Source organism: Akebia trifoliata, chromosome 14, assembly GCF_017979445.1.
Source record: "Akebia trifoliata isolate Shusen 1 chromosome 14, ASM1797944v1, whole genome shotgun sequence".
In the NCBI taxonomy this organism is placed as follows: domain Eukaryota; kingdom Viridiplantae; phylum Streptophyta; class Magnoliopsida; order Ranunculales; family Lardizabalaceae; genus Akebia; species Akebia trifoliata.
Window position 1 is genome coordinate 29,479,262 of NC_141388.1, and position 25,322 is coordinate 29,504,583.

At 34.2% G+C, this 25,322-nt stretch overlaps 1 long non-coding RNA gene across 1 annotated transcript; it reads right to left on the reverse strand.

The window, feature by feature from the left end:
* Positions 1-20,446: 20,446 nt before the first annotated feature.
* Positions 20,447-22,901, reverse strand: LOC147386686 (uncharacterized). The gene is made up of 3 exons (XR_015172033.1): positions 21,967-22,901; positions 21,182-21,233; positions 20,447-21,098 (listed from the first exon to the last, which is right to left on the reverse strand). It is a non-coding gene; the product is annotated as an uncharacterized LOC147386686 (long non-coding RNA).
* Positions 22,902-25,322: the final 2,421 nt, after the last annotated feature.

Below are 25,322 nucleotides of genomic sequence, written 5' to 3' on the forward strand. Positions count from 1 at the left end.
TAGCCTTAAATAATGCAAGGATCTTAAACATCATCATAAGTTATACCAATCTAATTTGAGCATCATGATTATGACATTTTAACATAAAAATTTCCTAATCCTATCAACATGCAAAAATAATAAATAAATAAATAAATAACAACCTAAGGAAATATAATAAATAAATATTCTCCTAACCTAATTGGTGTGCAAAAATAATAAAATAAAAATTACATAAAAAAAACTCTCCTAATCCTATCAATACACAAAATAGAACAAAAAATAAATAAATAAATAATGAAAATAACCAAGAGAGATGCCTAAAAACGTTCTCCTAATCTTGTCGATATGTAAAAGAAGAACTAGAGCATAGACAAGTATATATAAAAATTATCCTAACCCTATTGACATAAAAAAAAACTACATAATATAAAATAAAATAAAAAATTCCCTCCTAGTACTATAGCTACAAAAATATAAAAATACATAAAAAACTATCGAATCCTATTCGATGTACAAGAATAAATAAAATAAAGAAAAATAGCATAAACAACATTTTCCTAATCCTATCAATACATCAAAAAAATGTGTCGTGAAAACAAAGAGAAAAAAAAGAATACAAAATAAAACAAACTGAAGCTATACTTACCTATTGAACCATGAATGGAGAATCGACTCTCTCCTTCAGAAATGACCCCAAGGCCTGTGAGCACTGACTGTTGTGGAGACGCGAGAGACAAGAGTACGTAGATATGAAGGCAGAGAGATGATGTTGTGATAGGTGCCATAACGGTGGGAGGGGGCTGAAGGCTGAGAAGGTTATAACAGCACAAAAAAAAAATGATTACAGTAATGGTGAAGAGGCTGAGCTGGCAGCAAAAAAAATATGGTTGCAACTATCAATTGTAGAGGCTTGGCTGAGTAGCAAAAACGTGGTTGCAGCAATGGTTGTAATGAAATGTGTTGTAGGGATGTGAAAGAGTAGAGATAGATCGTATAGGAGAGGAGGTCGTTCAGATATTGAGAGAGAGCTTTAGGGAAGACGTCTTTACAAGAAGAGAGTAGAGAAAGGAGATAAGATGAGCAGGGAGAGAAGAGATGTTAAAGAAGAGAAGAGAGTTGAAGATGAACTGAAGATAGAGAGAAGGCTGGAGAATTGTAGAAGGCATGATGAAGAGGGCTGGGAGTGCTGTTGCAGCAGTGGAGATGATGAAGGTGAGAGGATGGTTGTGTTGCAGGGGCTATTATAGTAGCTGGGAGATGAGGGACGTGAGCAGAGAGAGGAGTGCAGAGAATGGAGGCTGTGGTGGAGGAGACGAAGTGCAGCCAAAAGAGAAGAAGCCGAAGGAGAGTTTGGCTGTTCCAACAGAAAACATGAAGAGAAGATGAGCAGGGAGAGAGACGTGTGTCAGTGAGAGTCCAAGGAGGAGGAGACATGAAGGAAGAAGAAGAAAATCCAACCCCAAAGATGTTAGAGAAGAAGACGTGCTGCCAGAAGACCAAGTCAGAGAGAAACGTCTCTCTTTAATAAAAATCCCCCTTCTATTTTCAATTTTTTTTCTCTTTCTAATTCTTTTTATTTTATTTCTCTTTTTTCTTATTTTTACATGTTTTTTCCTTCTCTTGTTTTTATTTCCTTTTACGAGAATGATGAGTAATGTTCCCACGCTACTCGTACTACTATAGTCTCGAGTTGTCGAGTTACGGTTGGTTGGTTTAATTTTTATTTTATCGATTTGGTTATTTTTTTGTTTTGATTTTTTGTTTGTTGATTAATTTTTTAATTTTAAGTTTTATTAATTGATTAGTTTTTATTTTGAGTTTGGATAAAAATTTAATTTGATTTTAATTTTTAATTTGAGTTCTAATTGTTAATTGACCATTTGATTTTTTATTTCGTTTCGTCGCTCGATTGAGTTGGATTTGGAATTTGTTAATTTAGTTGGGTTTCGATTTATTTGTTGGTTGGTTTTCAATTTTTAATTTGATTTTGATCAGTTAATTTTGACTTTGATTTTTAATTTAATTTGGATGAAATTTTAATCTGTTGAGTCATTTTTAATTTTTAATTTTCATTGAATTTTGATTTTTAACTTGAGTTAATTTTTTTAAGCTTGGATTTGCTTTTTATTAATTTTTCATTTTGATTCCCATTTGATTTTAATTTGAATTTTTTAATTTTTAATTTAAATTTTATTTTTTAATAGATTGGATTTTTAATTGAGTTTTGGTTTTTATTACATTTTCCTAACGATCGGGATCTCTATGTTGAATTTTAAAGTTGAGGGGCATTTCGATCATTTTTATGATTTTTTCTTATTTTCTTTGTTTTCGTCGGTTTGGGTCCCGTTAGACTCAAAATCATGTTCTGAGTGCAATGGAGGTACTTTCGAGGTCTTTAGGAGGTCCAAAATTTATGAGGGGTATTTTCGTCATTTTATCGATTTTTGTAAATTTTTACGAATTTTAGCGTGAGTTTCTTTCAATTCCAACGTAATTATTTATATGTTTCAAAGTCATATTTTTCTAGCGTAGCGAGGTCTCTTGGTTATCGAACTGTGTGTAAGCGCCCTCGATCCGCGGGGTGCGCGGATCCGCTTTTGACCCTTGAGGTTTGGGAGTCGCCACCTAGTTATTACGGTTTAGGAACCAAATTTTGACTCTAAAAGGCAAATAAACTAATCTACGAAGAAAAACTGAATCCGGGGATCACATTACGGGGTTGGAAGGTGTTAGGCACCAACCCCGCCCGGCCAAAGTCGGTCTCTACTAATTTCCCAAATAAGTTACATTGCTAAAAAAACCTAGATAATAAAATAAAAAATAAAAAGTTATACCTTTCCGATAGCAAAGACTTTGTTCCCTCAGATCCGACAAAAATTACTCATTGTATCGTACTTCTTGCTTCGTTCTGTCTCCGGATTTGATTTCCGATCTCCGAGGTAAGGTATCTCTTCTTTCTTGGATCTGAATTCTTCGAGTTTGTTAATGGATTTTAGGGTGTTCTTGAAGGACTTTTAGGTGTTTTTTAGGCTAAAATCGAAGAAGGGATATTAGGTAAGGAATTGGAACTCCAAAACTAGGGTTTATGGGAGGCTAGGGGGTTTTTAGACCTACTTCTCTTAGGATTTATGATTTGATCCGAAAATAGGGTGTGAGCACCCCTATTTATAGATTTTTTAGGGGTTGATTTTGATGGAGTTATTGTTTAATTAGAGTTCTTTTAATTAGAATCATATTTTAGTTAGACTTGTTTTAGGTAGAGTTGTGTTTTAACTAAAATTATTTTTGGTGGAGTTGTGTTTTAGTTAGAACTCTATTAGATTGAGTTATTATCTAATTAGAATTCTATTATGACTTTTGGTCTTATTTGATTGACTTTTAATATTTTGACTTTAGTCTTAATTGATTGACATTTAATATCTTGACTTTAGTCTTGCTTAATTGACTTTAATTTTGACTTTAGTCTTGCTTGATTAACTTTAGTCTTGCTTGATTGACTTTAAATTTTTGGAACACCCCCCTCTATTATATCTTTAATTCTTTAAAGCCCCAAATAGAGGGGTCCTTAAAGAAATATCTCACGAACCCTCAACAATTTTCCATAAAAGCTCGATTGATCGATTTTTTTAGTTCAAAATTTTAAATTAATTTCATTAATATTTCAATTTAATTATTTAATGTTTTATTTATTAATTTCAAAAATTTTAATTATGAAAATTGTAAAATTTCCATTTTACCATCGGAGAGGACTTTTCACGTTTTAAGTCGATTTTTAATGTTCTAAGATGTTTTAGAATCGATTTTTCGTAAGGAATTCAATGTGAATATTGGTTTGTGTCATTTATGAAAATTTTTGTGTGAAATAGTTGTGAACTTTATGAGGGGTATTTTCGTAATTTTGTCGAATTCTGTGAAAATTGGCGAAATGATTTATTTGGTTTTGATTTGTTGTTTTATGTGTTTGAGAAAGTTTTTCTAAGCGTACCGTAGGCTCTAGGGTCGTTTTGATGTTAGGGGTATTTTGATAATTTGGTCAATTTTTAGTGATTTTTATCGTGAAGCTTCTTTTTGGGTCTCCAAGATGATGATTTCTATGTTTCTGGAGTCGTATTTTCCTAGCGTAGCGTGGTTTCTACAGTTTTATCAGTTAAAAATACCTCATCCGGATTTCTGAAACATTTCTGGTAACAAAATAAAGCAATGGAATAAACATCCATCATTGGGAATCATTGCGATCGGGTTGACGAGTTGATTAATCAGGCGAGTGCAAAAATGAGGTGTCTACAGATGCCCCTCTTTGGCAGAGGGTTGAAGCAAACTAGATAGCAAATCTATTTTGGTAGATAGTGCAATATCTGAATGCCAAAGCTAGTGACAGTTCATTTTGCAGCCTGATTTAGCAATTCGTCGGGGTGTTCGGATCCTTGAGGGTAAAGTTCTCCCCGAATTAAAAAGTTGTCAGGTCCTTTAGTGTGAGCTCTCACTGACAGTGTCAGATCTTTGAATTGTAGAGAATTCTCCCTGACTAAAAAGTGCAAGTGTGAGTGTATGTATTGTGGGAAACTGAGCAAAGATTGAGAAAAAAAACTAAGCATAATCTGAGCAAAAGTTGAATGTCTTCCTCTACCTACCCTAGGTGAACGAGTAATAAACTAATTTTTTGAAAGTCCTACTCTACCTACCCAGGGTGAAAAAGTAATGAACTAATTTTTTTGGAAAGTTCTACTCTACCTACTCGGAGTGAAAGAGTAATGAACTAATTTTTTGGGGAGTCCTACTCTACCTACCCAAGGTGAAAGAGTAATGAACTAATTTTTTTTTTTTGGAAAGTTCTACTCTACCTACTCTGAGTGAAAGAATAATGAACTAAGCTTTTTGAGAGTCCTACTCTACCTGCCCAGGGTGAAAGAGTAATGAACTAATTTTTTTGGGAAGTTCTACTCTACCTACTCAGAGTAAAAGAGTAATGAACTAATTTTTTAGGAGTCCTACTCTACCTGCCCAGGGTGAAAGAGTAATGAACTAATTTTTTTTTTTTGAAAGTTCTACTCTACCTACTCGGAGTGAAAGAGTAATGAATTAAGCTTTTTGAGAGTCTTACTCTACCTGCCCAAGGTGAAAGAGTAATGAACTAATTATTTTGGGAAGTTCTACTCTACCTACTCGGAGTGAAAGAGTAATGAACTAATTGTTTTGGGAGTCCTACTTTACCTGCACAGGGTAAAAGAGTAATGAACTAATTATTTTGGGAAGTTCTACTCTACCTACTCGGAGTGAAAGAGTAATGAACTAATTTTTTTGGGAGACCTACTCTACCTGTCCAGGGTGAAAGAGTAATGAACTAATTTTTTTTTTTTGGAAGTTCTACTCTACCTACTCGGAGTGAAAGAGTAATGAACTAAGTTTTTTGGGAGTCATACTCTACCTACCCAGGGTGAAAGAGTAATGAACTAATTTTTTTTTTTTTTGAAGTTCTACTCTAGCTACTCGGAGTGAAAGAGTAATGAACTAATTTTTTTGGAAAGTTCTACTCTACCTACTCGGAGTAAAAGAGTAAAGAACTAATTTTTTTTTCTTTTTTAGGAAGTTCTATTCTACCTGTCCAGGGTGCAAGAATAATGAACTAAGCTTTGAGGGAACAAACGGGGGATTAACCTCGCATTTGAATTTTTTTTTTTTAATAAAAAGTTGGATTTTATGAAGGTCCGGTAAACATTTTAACTCACTTTGAATCTGAGGAGTTTTCAAAATTACTATCAAGAGGGTAACCTTTAATTCAAATTTAACCTTATCCTTTGGGGTTGAAATTGATTAGACTTCAGAACCAAAATGCCCCTAGTTTGACAGGGAATATTACACTAGGGATAATTGAACATAATTTGAAAACAAATGCCCCTAGTGTAAGGAGGGAAACTGTACTCTTTAGAAAAAGGAAGTGCCCTTGTTATGAAAGTTTGAAATCCTTGATTACCGCAAGCGTAATAAAGGTTTAACTTTTAATTTTGACTTTTTATATTGAAGATTTTGAGTCAGGCTCAAAGAAATTGGAACAAAATATTTCTTTCTGAAATTCATCATAGAATTTGTTCTTTCTCCCCGTTGGTTCACTTAGGGACATGAAACTCTTCAGATCAATCATAGACAAGATACTTGTATCCACTGATGTTTCTGCTCGGACTGTATTTTCAGCTTGATCATTCGGACTTCTGATGTTTTTGCTCGGACTGTCTTTTCAGCTTCTCAACTCAACTGAGATTTTCTTTTATTTTTTTTTATTGTTCTAAGTTTTGCCTAGATTGCCTTTTCAAGTTTTCAATCTAGCGAGCATGCTCTAGCTTTTGCCTAGATCGCCTTTTTAGGTTTTCGATCTAGCGAGCTTACAATTTTTATTATTTTTTTTTGCTCTGATTGTTGCCAAGGTCGTCCTTTCAGATTTTCAACCTTGCGAGCTTGCCTTAATTTTTGCCTAAGTTGACCTTTTGGATTTTCAACCTAGCAGGCTCTTTTTTTTTCCTGTTTGAACTTTTGGAGTTGCTGTCTGATCATGCTTTGCTATCTTGACTTTTCGCACGGTACTTAGGAGGACTTTCATGGGTAAGCTTAGGACTGGGTATAAAAAGAAAGGAATCTTGAGGCTCAAAAACCCAAATGCCCCTTGTGTGGCATTTCCTTTTAAATTATCTTCTTTTTCCTTGAATTTTCTTTCCCACTTTGACAATTTTTTTCTTTTGAATTTTTTTCTTTTTAGATTTTTTCTTTGTCGGGGAATCTATTTTTATTTTTTTTTTATTTTGATGTGGTCGGGCCTGAAGTAATTTCTCAGATTGCCTACGTACCCCAGAATTTTGGGATCAAACCAAAACGTAATTCGAATTTTTCCTCCCCTAGGTTAGGTGATCGGGCTGAGAAAGAAAAATGCATCATTTTTTTTTTGAAAAGACTGCAAAGGGCTGAGAAAGGAGATAATGAACTGGGTAGCAGGAAAATTGATTCGGCCAAAGATGGCCTCCTTAAATGTAGTACCATTTGATCCGGTCAAGGTTGGTTGACTCTGGTAATTCGATTCCATCATGATCTTGAAGTCTAACAGTTTTTCCAGATAATATTTCCTTAATGATTGAATCTCTCCAATTGAGTTCAAACTTTCTATGATCGAGGAAGAGTACTCAAAATTTTTTTGGGTAGTCTGATGCTTAGATCCTTGACTTATAAGTGATGAACTTTGACTTTCTTGTCAAACATGAAAGTGAATCCTCTCCATTGATAGACCCAATCTATTTCTAACAATTAACTTCCATCAAGACCTTGAGATACAGGATTTTCCCTTTTAACCGGTAAGATTGCTTCTATATCATACTAGAGTGACTCTAGTAGAAGACTGTATTGAAGTGTAATATGTCCATAATGCGAATGGTAACTTCTCTGGCCAATCCCGGTGTGATGTGTGATTGACACATTTTCACGATGATTGTCTTGAGATTTTTACTGGCTGCTTCAACTATTCCATCGATTTTAAAATTCCAGCACTGATACATTTTATAATCCCTCCTCTGACTATGTCAGTCAATTCTGGTTTGTATATGTGGTGTTCTCACAGGATGGGTATATATTTCATGTTGAACAACACTCCAAATTTAACCGACATATCCTCATAGGACTATGTAAGCAAGTCTTTTGAATTTTCTGAATAAATTCATCATCTCTTTGTGCTCCTCTAGGGATAAGTTAGTTCCAATCTGAATTTCTCGGGAATTATTTTTGTTCCGAGGTCAATGACCTTTAGTTCCTCGAGCAAGACATTTATCTTCTCATTCAAGAGGGGGTTCCTTATTAGAGGAATTTCTCTTTGAAGCCAGTTATTAGTTAACTTGTTAATGCGCTCAAGGTATTCAAAAATTTTCTTTAATCAATTAAATTTAGATAGGGCGACTGATACCATTGTAGACTCGACAAACTAACTTGACTAGAACAAAATAAGAAATAAAAAGATAGACTTGATTACTGAATTGATAGAAAGAACTAGACTCAAGACTCATAAACAACTAAAGACAATTACCCACAACGGACTTGATTACAGACCGAGAACTCGAGAAACTATTTCTAAGTGGTTGGACTGAGTCTTCTTCTTCAGAGTCTTTGCATTCTTCAGACTTACTTCTTCTCTCTTGGCCAAGACTGCGTTTGGTGGTGAAAACCTCATTAGGGATCGTCACTTTGGTAAGAGAAGGGGTAGGAGGTTTATGATTAACTGATCGGATGAGAAGGATTGGGTCAAACTAGAGTTGAGTATTGGATACCATATTCAAAGTCTGAGGAGATTGGTAAATGGGTAGAGGGTTGGTAGTAACATTTGGCTGCTCAGGGGCAGGAACAGTAACTTTTTTGACGTCAATGAGATCTTGAACTGTATGACGAAGAGCGACGCAACGATCAGTAAGATGACCGGAATTTTGGTGAAACTCACAAAATAGGTTGGGATTATGAGAATTGGGGAGTAGATTTGGTAAAGGTCGAGGTTGGAGAGGTGCAATGAGCTCTTTACTTAATAGTTTTTGAAAGACAATGCTCAAAGGCATACCAAGATTGGTGAATTTCCTACGTGGTCGAGGTTGATTAGGGTTAACTTGGTTACTAGGCAAGATAGTATATTGGACGGGTGTAGTAGATGTATTGGCTACATAGGCGTGATCAGCGCTAGACTTGAAATTGGTGAAAGACTTTTTCAACTTGTTGTCTGAAGGATTGGAAAGGATTCCGGAAACGAAAGCATCTTCCAATTGGCTACCAGCTTGCAATAGAGACTCGAATGTAGGAAGGTATTGGGAGACTAGATGTCGGGCATACCCTTGCGAGAGGTTTTTTAAGATAATAGCCACTTGTTCTTTCTCTGAAGGTCTATCCCACATTTGTGCAGCCTTGGCCCTCCAACAACCGATGAAGTCAGTAAATGTTTTCCCATTCTTCTGTTTAGTTGACTCCAAGTCCCTTCTTGAAGTTTTAATTTCGGTACTGTATTTGTACTGATGCCAGAAAGCCTTTGACATATTTTCCCATGTACCTATCATAGTTGGGTCTTGAGACATCAACCATCGCAGAGCTGACCCGGATAGAGTTCGCTGAAATAGCAATGTCATCTGTTCATCGCTGAGCCCCATAGTGCGCATGTTAGTAACATACACTTTAAGATGCGTTTTTGCACAACCTACCCCACTGAACTTGTCCATTTCAGGCATCACAAACTTCTCTGGCAGATGAATTATAGGGATACGGTTCAGGGTTTCAATGCCCGCTGCAATTTCAGCGATACCCTTTATACTCTTCATAGCTGACTCCAGTTGAGACATTCTGTTGGCTAACATTGGATTCTCATCAGCATACTCTTTGTCTCCATCGAGTTCGAAGACTTCATGGGCACGTCTCGCTGTATTTTCTTCTACCCTTTTTCCTTTAGGATCATCAATGGGATTGCCAGTTGATTCTGAAATCTGTTCCATGACTTCTACTTTGCCATTTATACTGTTGATATCATTGGCAAAGGCTGCCAAAATCTTACGGATCTCTGTGAGCTCAGATTCTAAAACCATTTCTGCCTGTTGACTTGGTACCAACGTTCGTTCTAAATGACTGGACCTACGACTCCAACTAGGAGGTGGACGCTTGAATTTGGGTGCAATGATAACCTTAAAAACCCCATCAAAGGTAGATTACTAGTCACGGACCTAGAGTAGACTTCTAACAAATAGAGGTTTCTCTTGATAACATTGGTTAAGTTAACCCCTAGATTCAAAATCTCTAACCAATAAAATATTTCCATCAAGAAATATTACATGAAAATGATTTACTGGTCTTGTTAAGTATGAAATATTCAGTCCATTGAATTAAACTGGTCGATGCAAAGTGATTGACTAGTATGTCCCATCAATTAAGTTTATTGGGTTTGACCGATATTGCGGGTTTGATTAGAGTAGTGTGAACCGGTTCACCCACTTACCTTTTGATTGGATTAAATAGAGCAACCCGGAAACACCCACGATAAGTTCAAGTCGTGGCCTACAGGGGAGGTTTCTAGACTCTAAGCTTACTATATGCAATGCATTTTTATCTGGCCACCCTTGCCCAAATACACCTATATACCTCTCGATACGTGGTGACTTGGTTTGATATACCGTATAGGTGATAATCTAAAACCTCAACTCACTTCTCTGAAGCCAAAAACAGCCAGTTTGATCCCCAGTTGAGAGGTGGCGCACAATGCTGAGCAAGGGCCCACTTAAATACCTCTCGTCTAGAATAGACGTAGTCTATCCCCCTCGTACAGTAGGGTACAGCGGGGCAAGATCTCGCTTAGGCACCGGTTTTGACCAAGAAGTGCAATTGATATACTTAGATTATCTTTTACATACCTATGGGTACGAGTCAAGAGTTGTAGCTTTCATAAATGGTTTGGCATCCCACGAGGAGACCGACTACGTACTAGTACTACGTTGGCAATCGGGACATGTGACTGTGTAGCTCACAATAGGTCAAAGGCTCAGGTCGCTCCAGCCTGGGTGCATCAATATACCTCTCAGAATTACCTGATCAGACAGTATTGATGCCCCAGTTTGATATACCCTAAGGTACGTGACTGGACTTGTGGTTTTCATGAATGACGTCACATCTCCGAAGAGACCGGGCCACGCACTAATGCCACGTTGGCTATATAGGACGTGTAAGTGTGCAAAACAGTAAACGTGCATATGGTGTGTGCAACCTAGGGTGGGGTGTGCCCGGGGCCTTTTCAAATAAATGGGTCCATAGGCCTAATCAAATCATCACAACATAAATATCATATGAATATTACCCACATAATTCATCACATCAAGATTAAGATCAAAGCATGCACATCAAGAAATATCTATCAAGATCATGGCAAATCAATTAATGAGCATGGCATAATCAAACAAACATTGCAATAGGTATAATTTTAAGGTCCAATCAATGATCACTTCTGGGTGATCCAAAATAAATCGAGATTCCAATAGATGTTACATTGATGATAGAATGATAATGGTTGAGATGAGCTCATTCTCAGGAACATTAATTGTGCTAACATTAGATAAATTCAGATTTTCTATGAATTAGGAAAATACAATCCGAACTTGCATCGATGATATCTAAGGCTCCCGAAAATGAAATTGAGTGAACTCAAGTTCTAAATTAATCTACTCGATGAGATCTACATTTTATTAACAGGTGCCTAGACTTAGTTCTCACTAGAATGTTCTATAAAAACGTTTTAACATTGCTATCCCAACCTTCATTCAGCAACAATTCCAGATTTACAGATTGAACTTGCATCGATGATATCTAAAGCTTTCGATAATAAAATTGAGTGAACTCAGGTTCTAAATTAATCTACTCGATGAGATCCACGTTTTATTAACAGGTTCCCAGACTTAGTTCTCACTAGAATGTTCTATAAAAACGTTTTAACATTGTTGTCCCAACCTTCATTCAGCAACAATTCCAGATTTACAAATTGAACTTGCATCGATGATATCTAAGGCTTCCGATAACAAAATTGAGTGAACTCAGGTTCTAAATTAATCTACTCGATGAGATCTAGGTCTTTTTAATAGGTTTCCAGACTTAATTCTTATTAGAATATTCTGTAAAAACGTTTTAACATTGTTGTCCCAACCTTCATTTAGCAACAATTCCAGATTTATAAATTGAACTTGCATCGATGATATCTAAGGCTTCCGATTACGAAATTGAGTGAACTCAGGTTCTAAATTAATCTATTCGATGAGATCTACATTTTATTAAAAGGTTCCCAGACTTAATTCTCACTAGAATATTCTGTAAAAATGTTTGAACATTATTGCCCCAACCTTCATCATTCCATCATTTTCATATGTCAATTTGAATCTTCCATTATTTAGGGGTCATCAAAAAGTAATCCTTAATTGGAAAAAAAATGCAATACCCAAAATCATCTACAATCAAGTAACAAAGATAAATAAATAAAAAAAATAAATAAAATAAATCGAACTAAATAATAAAAAAAACTAGGTCATATTGGCAATGCTCCCATACTTGGGGTTTTTTAAGTTTGATCATCAATAGTCCCCAGTGGAGTCGCCACTGAAAGCGCCCTCGATCCGCGGGGTGCGCGGATCCACTTTTGACCCTTGAGGTTTGGGAGTCGGCACCTAGTTATTACGGTCTCGGAATCAAATTTTGACTCTAAAAGGCAAATAAACTAATCTACGAAAAAAAACTGAATCCAGGGATCACATTACGGGGTTGGAAGGTGTTAGGCACCAACCCCGCCCGGCCAAAGCCGGTCTATACTAATTTCCCAAATAAGTTACATTGCTAAAAAAAACCTAGATAATAAAATAAAAAATAAAAAGTTATACCTTTCCGATAGCAAAGACTTTGTTCCCTTAGATCCGACAAAAATTGCTCCTTGTACCGTACTTCTTGCTTCGTTCTGTCTTCAGATTTGATTTTCGATCTCCGAGGTAAGGTATCTCTTCTTTCTTGGATCTGAATTCTTCGAGTTTGTTAATGGATTTTGGGGTGTTCTTGAAGGGCTTTTAGGTGTTTTTTACGCTAAAATCAAAGAAGGGATATTAGGTAAGGAGTTGGAACTCCAAAACTAGGGTTTATGGGAGGCTAGGGGGGCTTTTAGACCTACTTCTCTTAGGATTTATAATTTGATCCGAAAATAGGGTGTGAGTACCCCTATTTATAGATTTTTTAGGGGTTGATTTTGATGGAGTTAGTGTTTAATTAGAGTTCTTTTAATTAGAATTGTGTTTTAGTCAGACTTATTTTAGGTAGAGTTGTGTTTTAATTAGAATTATTTTTGGTGGAGTTGTGTTTTAGTTAGAACTCTATTAGATTGAGTTATTATCTAATTAGAACTCTATTATGACTTTTGGTCTTATTTGATTGACTTTTAATATTTTGACTTTAGTCTTAATTTATTGACTTTTAATATCTTGACTTTAGTCTTGCTTAATTGACTTTAATATTGACTTTAGTCTTGCTTGATTAACTTTAGTCTTGCTTGATTGACTTTAAATTTTTAGAACACCCCCCTCTATTATATCTTTAATTCTTTGGACCCCCAAATGGAGGGGTCCTTAAAGAAATATCTCACAAACCCTCAACAATTTTTCATGAGAGTCCGATTGATCGATTTTTTTAGTTCAAAATTTTAAATTAATTTCATTAATATTTCACTTTAATTATTTAATGTTTTATTTATTAATTTCAAAATTTTTAATTATGAAAATTGTGAAATTACCATTTTACCCCCGGAGAGGACTTTTCGCGTTTTAAGTCAATTTTTAATGTTCTAAGATGTTTTAGAATCTATTTTTCGTAAGGAATTCAATGTGAATGTTGGTTTATGTCATTTATGAAATTTTTTGTGTGAAATGGTTGTGAACTTTATGAGGGGTATTTTCATAATTTTGTCGAATTCTGTGAAAATTGGCGAAATGATTTATTTGGTTTTGATTTGTTATTTTATGTGTTTGAGAAAGTTTTTCTAAGCGTAACATAGGCTCTAGGGTCGTTTTGATGTTGGGTATTTTGGTAATTTAGTCAATTTTTAGTGATTTTTATCGTGAAGCTTCTTTTTGGATCTCCAAGATGATGATTTCTATGTTTCTGGAGTCGTATTTTCCTAGCGTAGCGTGGTTTCTACAGTTTTGTCAGTTCAAGATACCTCATTCGGATTTCTGAAATATTTTTGGTAACAAAATAAAGCAATGGAATAAACATCCATCATTGGGAATCATTGCGATCGGGTTGACGAGTTGATTAATCAGGCGAGTGCAAAAATGAGGTGTCTACACTGTGTAGCAATCCTAAGCGTACGTGCTTGCTAAATTGGGTGTAACGTGTAGCAATCCTAAGCGTGCGTAAATTTCTATGTCGAGTTATAACGAGTAGGGGAGATGAAAAGAGTAAAAATGGAGGGAATTAGGGACAGTACTCACAAGCCTTTGAGTCATTTACGATCATCATTAGGAATTCACGGTAACCGGAAGACGAATTGTCGAATTAGACAGATGCAAAAATGGGGTGTCTACAGTTTTAACTCATATCTCGAAGAAATCAGATAGTGTTAATTCGAGAAATATTCTGAAAAGAAAACTTAAAGTAAAGTGCCCAGATTATGTTATGTTCATTTTTGTTAAAAATTGACTTCGTCATTAGTTTCAAAATGATCGAAATCTATACTTTAGCCTATAAGCAAGTTTGAATTCAAGTTCAGGTGAAAAAATTAACAAATCCTCGAATTTTGTGTTGAGAGGGACCCAAAATAGAAAATTTTAGTTAGAGGGAGAATCAAAAAGATTCGACCACACCATTAGGACCGCAATGAAAAATTATTCAAAATGGTATACTCACTTGTCATTTTTCGAATCCTAACAGTTAAGTTACGATGGAAACTAGAAATGATGGGAAAATTACAAGTATGCCCTCGCCCTTGTTATAAAAGAAAGTGATTTTTTTTTAAGTCATTTTTCTTCTCCAAAGCATCCAAACTCAGATTTTTCTCAAACCTAGGATTCTCCTATCTTCACCTCAAGATTCATTGAGAAGGAATGATCGTTGAACCCCGACGAAGAAGACAAAGTTGTCGGCTACAACCTCACCATCTTTGTTAACCCATTCACGTTCGTTTTCCTTACCCTCCACCAAAAACCAACAAGTAAGTTAGGGTATCATCAAACTCAGAGCTTCACCTTATTAGTAGAAACTCATCTTCTAGTGTAGAAGTAAAGAAGAGTGTCGTAGTCAAAGGAGTAACAAACCCTCGCTTACTTTGTATCAAACTCAAGTCAACATTGACTCTCTTACCACCAACTTTGATCCTTGTATGAGTTCATCACCTTTGACGTCCAGAAACCAAGTAGGGGACTTTCAATTCCTATTGGTAACTTTAGATTTCTGCAAATGTGCATTTATGGATTTTTGTTGAAAATGGGTTTGATATTTGTGAATCGTAGAAATCTTGTATTTGATTTTAAAATTCATGTTAGAAGTAGAGTTTTGAAGTGTTTTTAGCATGTTTCAACAACCAATTTGTGGGAGGGTCGAAGGGTTCAAAGAATGATAGAGAAAACCTGAAGAAGGGATCGAAAAATCAAAAGTTCGAGGAACTTTCAATAATGTCGACAGGACCGTTGGTTCCACCGACACCCACCGATAAACATTCTATCTGTTCCACCGACAGAATGAACCTTCTGCCACCGATAAAATCCTTCTGTCAGCAGGAACCGTCGGTTCTACCGACAGAATAAGCTTCTGCCACCAACAGCATTTTTCTGAGTCAGAAACAGACTCTGACTCTTGGCTTGACTTCCCCATTGCCTATACTTGATTTCCCACCCTTCATTTCATTAAAAATATTTAAGTAAATGTCCATTTACTTTAAGTTCTTTAATGAAATTAAGGTTTTACCCCCCATTTCGGAACAATGGGAATGGTTTCGAGATCCGAATCTCAAAGGATCAAAATCCAAATTTTGGTTTCAAGAACTAAACGTAGATTTCGACGTTTTCGACAAATTTTCAAAATGTAATAACTTTCGCATTACTTTAAATTACATTACAAAAATTATATGGTGTCGAATCTCGTGATCGAGGCTTTCATTTTCAAAAACTCATTTTTAATTTCGAGAACTTTGAAAATTTGAGTTTTCGACACTTAACCAAAATTTTACCAGTTTTTCTTATTTTTAAGAGCTTTGGTCTCGTGCATCGTCGGGACCTCGTTTTGAATAAACCTTGATGTTTTCGATGAAAAGACCAAAAAAATGACTTTGAAAGATTGAAAATGAATGGTTTGACTTGAAAAGACAAAAATTGAGAATGTCGAGAGAATGAAAAATGGGATGAACGGTAAAATGCCAGAATCACACTCGAGGGGTGATGTCTGCATTTTATATTATATGTTGTGTGTAGGTTGGTGAAAGGATATCCAGGTTATTAATGAAAGGGTTGCATGTTTATTTACGATTATGTTAGCGCGTGCGTTGAGTACTGTTATTATTTTTAGGCCGGGTGGCCACAGTTGCATGATAGGAACTGGATATCCATTCTCAACCCTGTGCTATTAATTTCTCTTTTGTTTTAAATGAAAAGTCATATATATATATATATATATATATATATATATATATATATATATATATATATATATATATATATATATATATATATATATACGTAACTATTTTGTGAGCTGTTAAAGGGCTTGTGAATGCTTGAAGGGATAGTACGTCACATCATCCAGAAGGGTGCACTATCTTGGGATGTACGGTAGGGACCACCAAGCTCATACGTGGTATGGGACGCATATGAGAGTGGAGTCACAACTGGAATCCGAGTCCATTCCTTTCTTATCTTTACCAGTGAACGTGTATTGTAAAGGTGGTCGTATACGAGTGGAGTATTATTTTGGGAATCACATGCACGCCTGATAGGCATAGACGAAGATGATTGGTCAGTGATTACTAACAATCTAGTAGTAGTTGAACATTTTGACATACCAAAAAGAGACCCATTGCTTACGGTCACGTCAAACGGCCCGCCTGAGCCGGATAAATGGTCACCAGTGTGGTAAGCGCAGTGACCAACTACAAAATCAGGAACTAAAAATCATATTTATGTTATAACATCATATCCCGACTTGGAGCGATTCAGTTGTGAATCCCAATGCTCAAATTCCATTACTCCATAACTTGTATTATGTATCTGTATTATATTTCGAATTATAAACTGAAAAGCATGTCTACTATTTCAATTTTGTCAACTGTATTTGCATAAATGAAAAATGTATAATGAGTATGGAGGATTGATGCTATTTGTAATTTTTAAACTGTTTAGTTGCTCATCCTTGGCTATATGTACCAGTTATTCGTAGTTTTAATTGTAAAATTTACATGTTTTAAAATAATGCAGTATGATTATTCGATCACGTTAGGTGAGGTTATTAGTAGGAATTGTTTATGGACCTACTGGGTAACCATTGTTACTCACCCTTTCCTTCCATTTTTTTTAATTACAAAGCCTGTGCTTGGGAAGGTGAGTGTTGAGCCATCCGTCGATGAGCATCAGATTGGTCAGATCGACGACAAGTGTCCATTACCCGGTGAGCATTGGGATTATTTCTCCTAGGAGTTAGTTTGTTCTAAGAGGTGTACATAGTGTTTTGGACTGAGTGATAGGACTATGTTAGAGTGAGAATAAATTTTTGTAATCCTGTATATTTTAACATTTTGAGCCACTCTGATCTCACCTTACGCCATTCGTCACTCATTCTCTTCCATAACTTGTATGTTTTTGTCACATGTTATATATAGGATTTGTTTGATTATTGTATTATCAGGTTTGAGTTCCGTGGAACGCTAACATAAACAGAGGAAACCATGCCAAAATTTTGAGGCGCCACCTAATACCTTGAGGCGGCCTTGGGATTTGTATTAGCGTTTGGCGGGGCACCACATGTGACCTCGAGTACGAGGGATTTTGATATTGGTTTAAACCATTGAGAGCACCCTTATTGAAAAAGGAGCCCTTCGATGGCTCAAACTTTTCGTGGTGTTGCATATGTGTAGAGAAATGGGAGAAGTAGAAGAAGGAAAATTGGAGGAGAGAGAAGGGGGGAGGGAGAATGTTTTTCTTTTGACCAAAATCCACCTTGATCTTATCTTAATCTTCTTTGTTCTTTAAAGGATGAGTCTTCTTTGACTTGTTTTGATTTACTTGAGAAAGGGTAGAGAGTTGAGATTAGAGGGTTGAGATTGAAAAAGTATTTTTTTGATTGGTTTTCATTAGTATTTTTTATTGGGTGGTTGTGTTAAGAATGATGGGGGATTTATAGAATTTTGGGAGTTATTTTTAGGGGTAAGATGGGGTGAAATGATGAAAATGAGTAGAATGGTTTGAGGTTTGTGAGAGGGTGTACGTGTGAATTAAGGGTGATGGAAGGGTATTTGTGGAAAGGTATTTATCGAAGGGGTTTAAATTGGTTATTTGTGACCCAAATGGGTTAGATCTTTCAACCCATTTAGATTGAGTGTTAGGTGAAGTGAAATGAGTGGTGTTTAGTTGAAAGAATGGGGGTGTAAAAGAGTGGTTTATTGGTTGAATGTTTGGTAAGTTGAGGAGGAGTAGTGTTTGGTATAAAAGAATGAGAGTGTAAAAGGGTGGTTGATTAGGTTTTGGGAAGGTGAAAGAGCTTATGACATGTGTCAAAAGGGGTGTGAAGGTAGAGTGTTAGATGAGTTGATTGGAGAGAAGGGTGTGGGTTTGATTTGTAAGAATGGGTTCGTAAGGAATGATGAGAGTAGGTTAGAGAAAAATGGTGGACTAATATGTGGGTAGATGATTATTTTAGAGAAAAGTGATGGAAGTAGGTAGTAGTCAGATGATGGAGGTAAGTTGAGGTGGTGGCATATGTCCCACCTTGATGATCTTAATTGATTGGTTGTGAAGTTGGATGGTCGTATACTTTTTAAATTGTAGAAATGTAAGATTGAAAAAATAATAAGATAAAACTTTGGTAAGTAAGATTCGTTCAACAGGGACAATCGTGATTCACTTTTTCTTTCGAATTGAAATAAAAATAGAATTTTGAAAATAGATTTTTAAAACAGATTAGGAAATTATAGTTAAGTAGTAAATGAAATTGAAGCAAAAAATGGAGATTTAAAACAATGTAAGAATAGAGAGATCAAATCAACCTGAGCAAATCTTCTCCTTAGATTAATTTGCATTTTCTTGTCTCAATCCTTTCAACAAAACTAATATCGATGGATCAAAAGATCAAGCGGTTAAATTCAAAATGAAATCTAGAAGTTTGTGAATAAATCGATAAGACGAAATTAAAGGATTTGTATTTGATATTCTTGGTGAAACATGGTTTAGCTTGAGCTTATCTAAAAATAAACCATCAAAATTAGGAAATTAAACACTCAACTCAATAATTCCTACTTACGAATTCTCGCAATGAAAACTATTAAGTATAAGGTAAATGGCAAATTAACTATACGAGAAAATATTGCTCCAGCTTCATCGACCACTCTAATGGAGGGTCTAGCCATTAATCATCGCAAGAAACAACAAATAAGAAAATAAAATAGAGATGAGAGATGAAAAAGATGAAAGGTCTTCTTCATTGAGCTTGAGCATGAACATTAGCTAGATCATCCTTCATTACAAAGCTTCTAATTAAATTAAAAACTACACTAAAATTAAAAGAAGAAAAAAGAAAAATACAGAGAATTTTAAGAGAAGAAAATGGACCTTTTCTCTTAAGAACAACCCCTCAATTTATAATTATTCTAATCGGGTTGTTGAGTCGAGTTTTAGCTTGAATCGATTCGAGAAGGGATTTCAATTACAACAGTCGAAGAGTCTAGAAATTGCAATTCGAATCTCGAGTCAAAATTCTGTGAGATTATCATGGAGCGGTAGGGACCCATCGCGGCGCAGTAACGTGATGACCTTTGGCTCCGAGTTTTAGTTGGCTACCCCCATTTGACTCGTATATTGTAACAAAAAATTTTACAAAATTATTTGCCTCCGAATTTTGTTTTTTTTACCTGCAAACTAAGAAAACCCATTAGTTTTGATTATTTGGCAAATTAATACAATTTATGTTTATTTGGAACAAACAACAATTAAGTGTCGATAAACCTTGTGTAATTACGATCCCAAAAATGAATTTTTGAGAACTTATCACATCCCCAAACCTCAATTTAGCTAATCCCGAGTAAAACTTAAATTTAAACAACACCTCTTTCATGAGGTTCTCAACTGTATTTAGTATATGTAGTAATCCTTTAAACCCCTAGATTACCCATAGTGGACGAGTTTGACTCGTGAGGGTTTGTAGAGAATATACCCACAAAATTTCAACTATTTATAGAAATATCAAAATCAAAATCAAAGTACGTAAGGTGAACATAACGATATTTTATAAATCAATCAAAGGTCATGTACGTTTGAACAAAGTTCTAAGTTTCTATTCCTCAATTTAGAAAATTCCAAAAATAACTTGAGTGCGTGTGTGAATTTTCTGATTTTAAAAAAAAAATTTCAAGAATAAGATTTCACCTCTTAATTGTTATGAATGGTCGATTTAACCTAAGTTCTACCTCAAAACTACTCATCATATCTAGGATAGTGAGAGGTGTGGATGGTCACTTTAATACCTCTAAGGAACTTTATCTATGATATTCTACTGTACTCACGTTTTTACCATTGACGACTTTCACCCTACTATACTATGTGGTCTCATTGGACACTTTTTCATTTTTTTTTTTTTTTTTTTTTGCAGTTATAGTAATTTTTGACATCTTTCTTACATTTTTCTATTTCTTATTTTTGACTTTTTCACGCTTCACTATTTTTTGGTATTCTTTTTCAAAAAACAGGTAGCCTTTTTCAAAATACCCAATCTAATCCTATGATTGTTGTCCAAGTCATACTAATCCTAATTTTGCTTTTCTTCTAACTAATCAACCAAAGGAAAATGAAGTCATAGTTCACGATGGACCTAGAGTCAAGTCTAACCAATTTTAATTAATTTTTTTTTGTGGTTGTGAATTCAATTTCCTAAAAGGACAAGATATCGGTGATGAAATCTGCTTCTTATCTTATGGTGCCATCCTCGTAGGGGTGTCCTTATTACTTTATGAAAATCGAAGTGTATAATTTAATCATTCAAAATCAACACAAAAACTCACTAACAAGATGTGCGTGAGTAGTGCGAAAATTACTTCCCATTCTAGACGGGGGATGAATAATCTGAGTCTACTCGAGCCACCAACACCAAATTTGGTGTACGAACTCGAAGGGCTGAGACAGTTTCGTCTCACTATCGTCCGTCCCTAGAATTATTGCAAGCAGAGTCTTCTTGGATCAAATTAAAAATTATTACAACTTCAAGTTTCTAATACAAATTGTTTTCTACTAAAAATAAAATGGAAAGCTAGTTGGAGAGTTGATGTCTTCTTAGCAAAGAAATCAATTTGGTAGATAAAAGTTCCACGTGTCGCCTTTCGTTGACTATGTTGAATCCATCAAATCCTTCACCTAAAAATAACAAGATTTATTCAAATTAGAATGCTAAAAAATCAAATATCACCATTACAATAAGAAGGTTGTCAGAAACTTACTCAACAAAAATCAGCAACAAAGGCTACCACATCATCGCAGCGCACTAGGACCCTACCACAGATGGTGAAATTTTGACGAAAATCAAATATATTTTTTGAACAAATTTCTAATGTCTCGTAGATTGTAATGAAAATATTTTCAATTTTTTTCTCTATTTTTTTAGCTTCTGTTTCAAGCAAATAAGTCTCGATTATGTTTCAAATCTATTTTGGACTATTTTCGAATTGAAAATGAATAGAACCGCTGTCCCCAGCAGTGGCACCAATTTGGTCATGTAACTTTTTAGATTGCAGAAATGTAAGAATAATTTTCATCTCCCTATGTCCACTAAATCAATAAGTTAACTCATATGCCAACTTTATAAAAAAAATTTGATTTTGAACTTCCTGTATACACAAAAATCAATAAATTGACTCGCGTGTCCATTTTATTGAAGAAATTTGATTTTAAACTCCCAAGGTACACAAATATCAATGAGTCGACTCACATGCCCATTTTATTGAAATTTTTTTATTTTAAACTCCCCATGTACACAAAAATCAGTGAGTCGACTCATATGCCCATTTTATTGAAAAAAATTGACTTTAAACTCTCCATGTACACAAAAATCAATGAGTCGACTCACGTGCCCATTTTATTAAAAAAATTCGACTTTAAACTCCCCACGTACACAAAAATCAATGATTAGATTCATGAAGATTCTCGGATTAACATTCATAAAGAAAATCCACACATGAAATAACGACTAAAAGAGAATAAGAAAATAAAAAATAAATAAACTTACTACTTGTAAGAATTTGGTTACGTGGGATCCCTTCAAAGTTTTTTGACCTTCAACTAAGTCGTGTGAGTGTTACCCTCAAAATCTATGAGAGAGGGCTGCCATGAGTTGAATACGCAGGTGAGATCCCTCTTTCTTCTTCTTTTTTTGTGGGTCGTCCAACCACTTGCTGGCTTGTGGGTTTGAGAATGGTAGAGACAGTGAAAACGTGGACAGTGGCTGTGATGAGAGAGGTAAAGAAGAAGATAAAGGAAAGAGAAAGGTCGAGTGGATATGAAGGAGGATATAACAAACCGTGTACTTTCTTCCCTATTCTTTTTTCTCCTCCTATTTATTTTTTTCTCTTTACTGATAGGTCGTGAGTTATGAGAATGGCTATGGGCTGAAAAAACAAAAAGAGCAGAATGACATTTAAGGTGCTTTAAAATAGAAATGAAGGGAGGAGAACAAAAGATGGTGGGGCAAGTACGGCTATGGGTGTGAGGTTTAGGATACTATTGAGAGGACTATCAGATGGAATAGCTAGGACAAGAGCAGCCGTCAAAAAGACGTGTTAGCCACGAAAGGAGGTGTGAAAGGAAGACGAAGAAGTAGTCTATGTAAGGGTGAATCTAAGAAGAGGGTGAGAAGATGGCTGAGAATGGTTGAGTGATACAGTGAAGAAAAAGAAACATAAGAAGGTAACGCTGAGAAAAAGAAGAGGGTGAAGGTAGGAGCTGGTTTTAACGATGGAACGTGAGTGAGAAGAGATGGAGAAGGTTTGTATGGTTTGGTTTTAATGGTGGATAATGAAGATAATGACAGTGGATGATGGGGGGGATGAAGATGATGATTATACAATGGCTACTGTAATGAAGCTTTTTGGAAGAGAAGGTGGATGTACACCACTCTCTTCAATCCTTTCTTCTTTTGCTTTTCAACCCTTTTTTCAGCCTCTCTTTTCTTGCCACTAAAACGTCCTCCCCCCTTTTAGAAAATGATATCCTTTTATATATATATAAAATCAGCTTCTCTTTTCCTTTTCTTTTTCTATTCTTTCCTTTTTGTTTTTCTTTCTCTTTATTTACTTTGTTGATCAAACCTAGGGAGGTAGTGACTCTATTTCTAATTATTTGGGATTGTTAAGGGAGGTGATCCCATACATCACATGATTTTTTAGTTTAAGTTTATTGATTGGATTGATTTACTGGTCTGTTTGTTTTAATTTTAATTTGAACGTTGATTGGTTGATTGAATTTTAATTTCAATTTGATTGATTAATTAGATTTTAATTTTAATGTTAATTGGTCGATTGGATTTTAATTTAACTTTAATTAATTGATTGAATTTTAATTAGAATGTTGATTAGTTGATTTTATTTTTTGTTGGTTGATCGATTGGATTTTAATTCTAATGTTAATTGGTTAATTTGGATTTTAATTTAAATGTTGATGAGTTGATTAAATTTTAGATTAAATATTGGTTTAAAGTTTTCAAATTGATCATTTGAATTTTACATTTCAAGTTGGTTGTTTTATTTCGATTTCCTTAAGAGTCAAGGTCTCTATGTACAAATTGGACCTAAATGGGCATTTCGGTCATTTTGTGATTTTTCATAAATTTCTTCGTTTTTGTCTACTTGGGTCCCATTAGACTCAAAATCATATTCTAAATGTAATGAAGGTACTTTCAAAACTTTTCGAGGATCTAAAATTCATAAGGGGTATTTTTATTATTTTATCGATTTTTGTCCATTTTTGTGAATTTTGGCATAAGGTTTCTTTCAGTCCCAACGTGATTATTTATAAGTCTTAAGGTCATATTTTTCTAGTGTAGTGAGGTCTCTAAGTTATTGAACTATTTAGTGAATCTAAGCATACGTGTTTGTTAAGTTGGATGAGAAATGTAGAGATCCTAAGCGTACGTAATTCTATGTCGCGTGGCAAGCAGAAAAAAGAGAGTGGAATTAGAAGACAGAAGAAATTAGAGGAGGTCCTCTCACAAGATTTTATGTTATTTTCGCTCATCATTAGGAATCCACAACAACCAGGTGACAGATTGCCAGGTTAGGCAGATGCAAAAATGGGTGTTTACACTATTATACTTACAAATAATTATAATTATAACTATTATTTAAAAAAATGTCATTAATAGTTACAAACCCTAAAAATTATTAATTACAACTATTGTATTATTTTTGTCATAATTTTCCTTAAAAATTAGGAAAATGTATTACAAAAATTATATATTATTTTATAATTATTAAATAATTAATCATTTTAAGGAACTTTTAACCATATAACAAATCAAAAACATAAATGTTATGATCTTTATTATTCGATAAAACAAATAATTTTATTTTGTAAGTACATAATTTTATAAATTAAATAATTATAAATTTTTATTATTAGAATAAAAAAAATTATTATTATAATTAGGAAAAATTATTTTCATGAGGATATTTTCGTTAACTGGAAAATCGACGATGTTTATTAGTTTTTAGATAATGAAAATTTATATTATTTTCTAACAATATTAAAAATAAAAATATTTATTATTATTAGTATCTATTATATTAACAATATAATATTGAATAATAAATAATATTGATAATTACATATATTATCAATATTATTTCTTAAACTAATAATTATTATTTGTAACTATTACACTTACAAACAATATTTTAAAATAACTAATGTTGATAATTACATATATTAGTTGTTATATTCTATTATTTGTAACTATTATTATATTAATAATTACACCTATCATATTAAAAACTTGTAATTAATACTTACAAATAATATTGAAAAAATACTTGATAATTACATATATTATTTGTTATATTTTATTATTTGTAACTCTTGATTATTTTTAATAATTATAATTATTATATTTTTGAAAATATAATTAATACTCACAAATAATAAAAATTAATAATTACTTATCCATTATAACTATTATATTTTTTTTATATTTTTCCTTAAAAATAAGGGAAAATTATTACAAAAATAATATAGATTTTATAATTATTAATAGTTAATCATTTTAACTAATTTTTAACTATATAACAAAATTAAAAACTTATCCAATTTTGTCGAAATGAGAGTGAGTAAGTAGGGACCTCTTGCCAAAATGAGAGTGGTTGAATATACCTTTTAAAATTTCTTAGGGGACTTAAGGGCATGAGTTTTTTGAGAGGGAGAAGGGTTTTCTAGGTATTGAGAATGACTTTTGGGGTTAGAAACGTCAAAGTAAATGATTAGGAGAGAATGACATGAGACTTAAACATGGGGTGTTTATCATTTTGAAGTTGGGAAGGGATAATTTGGTGAAAAGGTGGATGTGTTGCGTTGGACCCAAACCCATGGATAAAA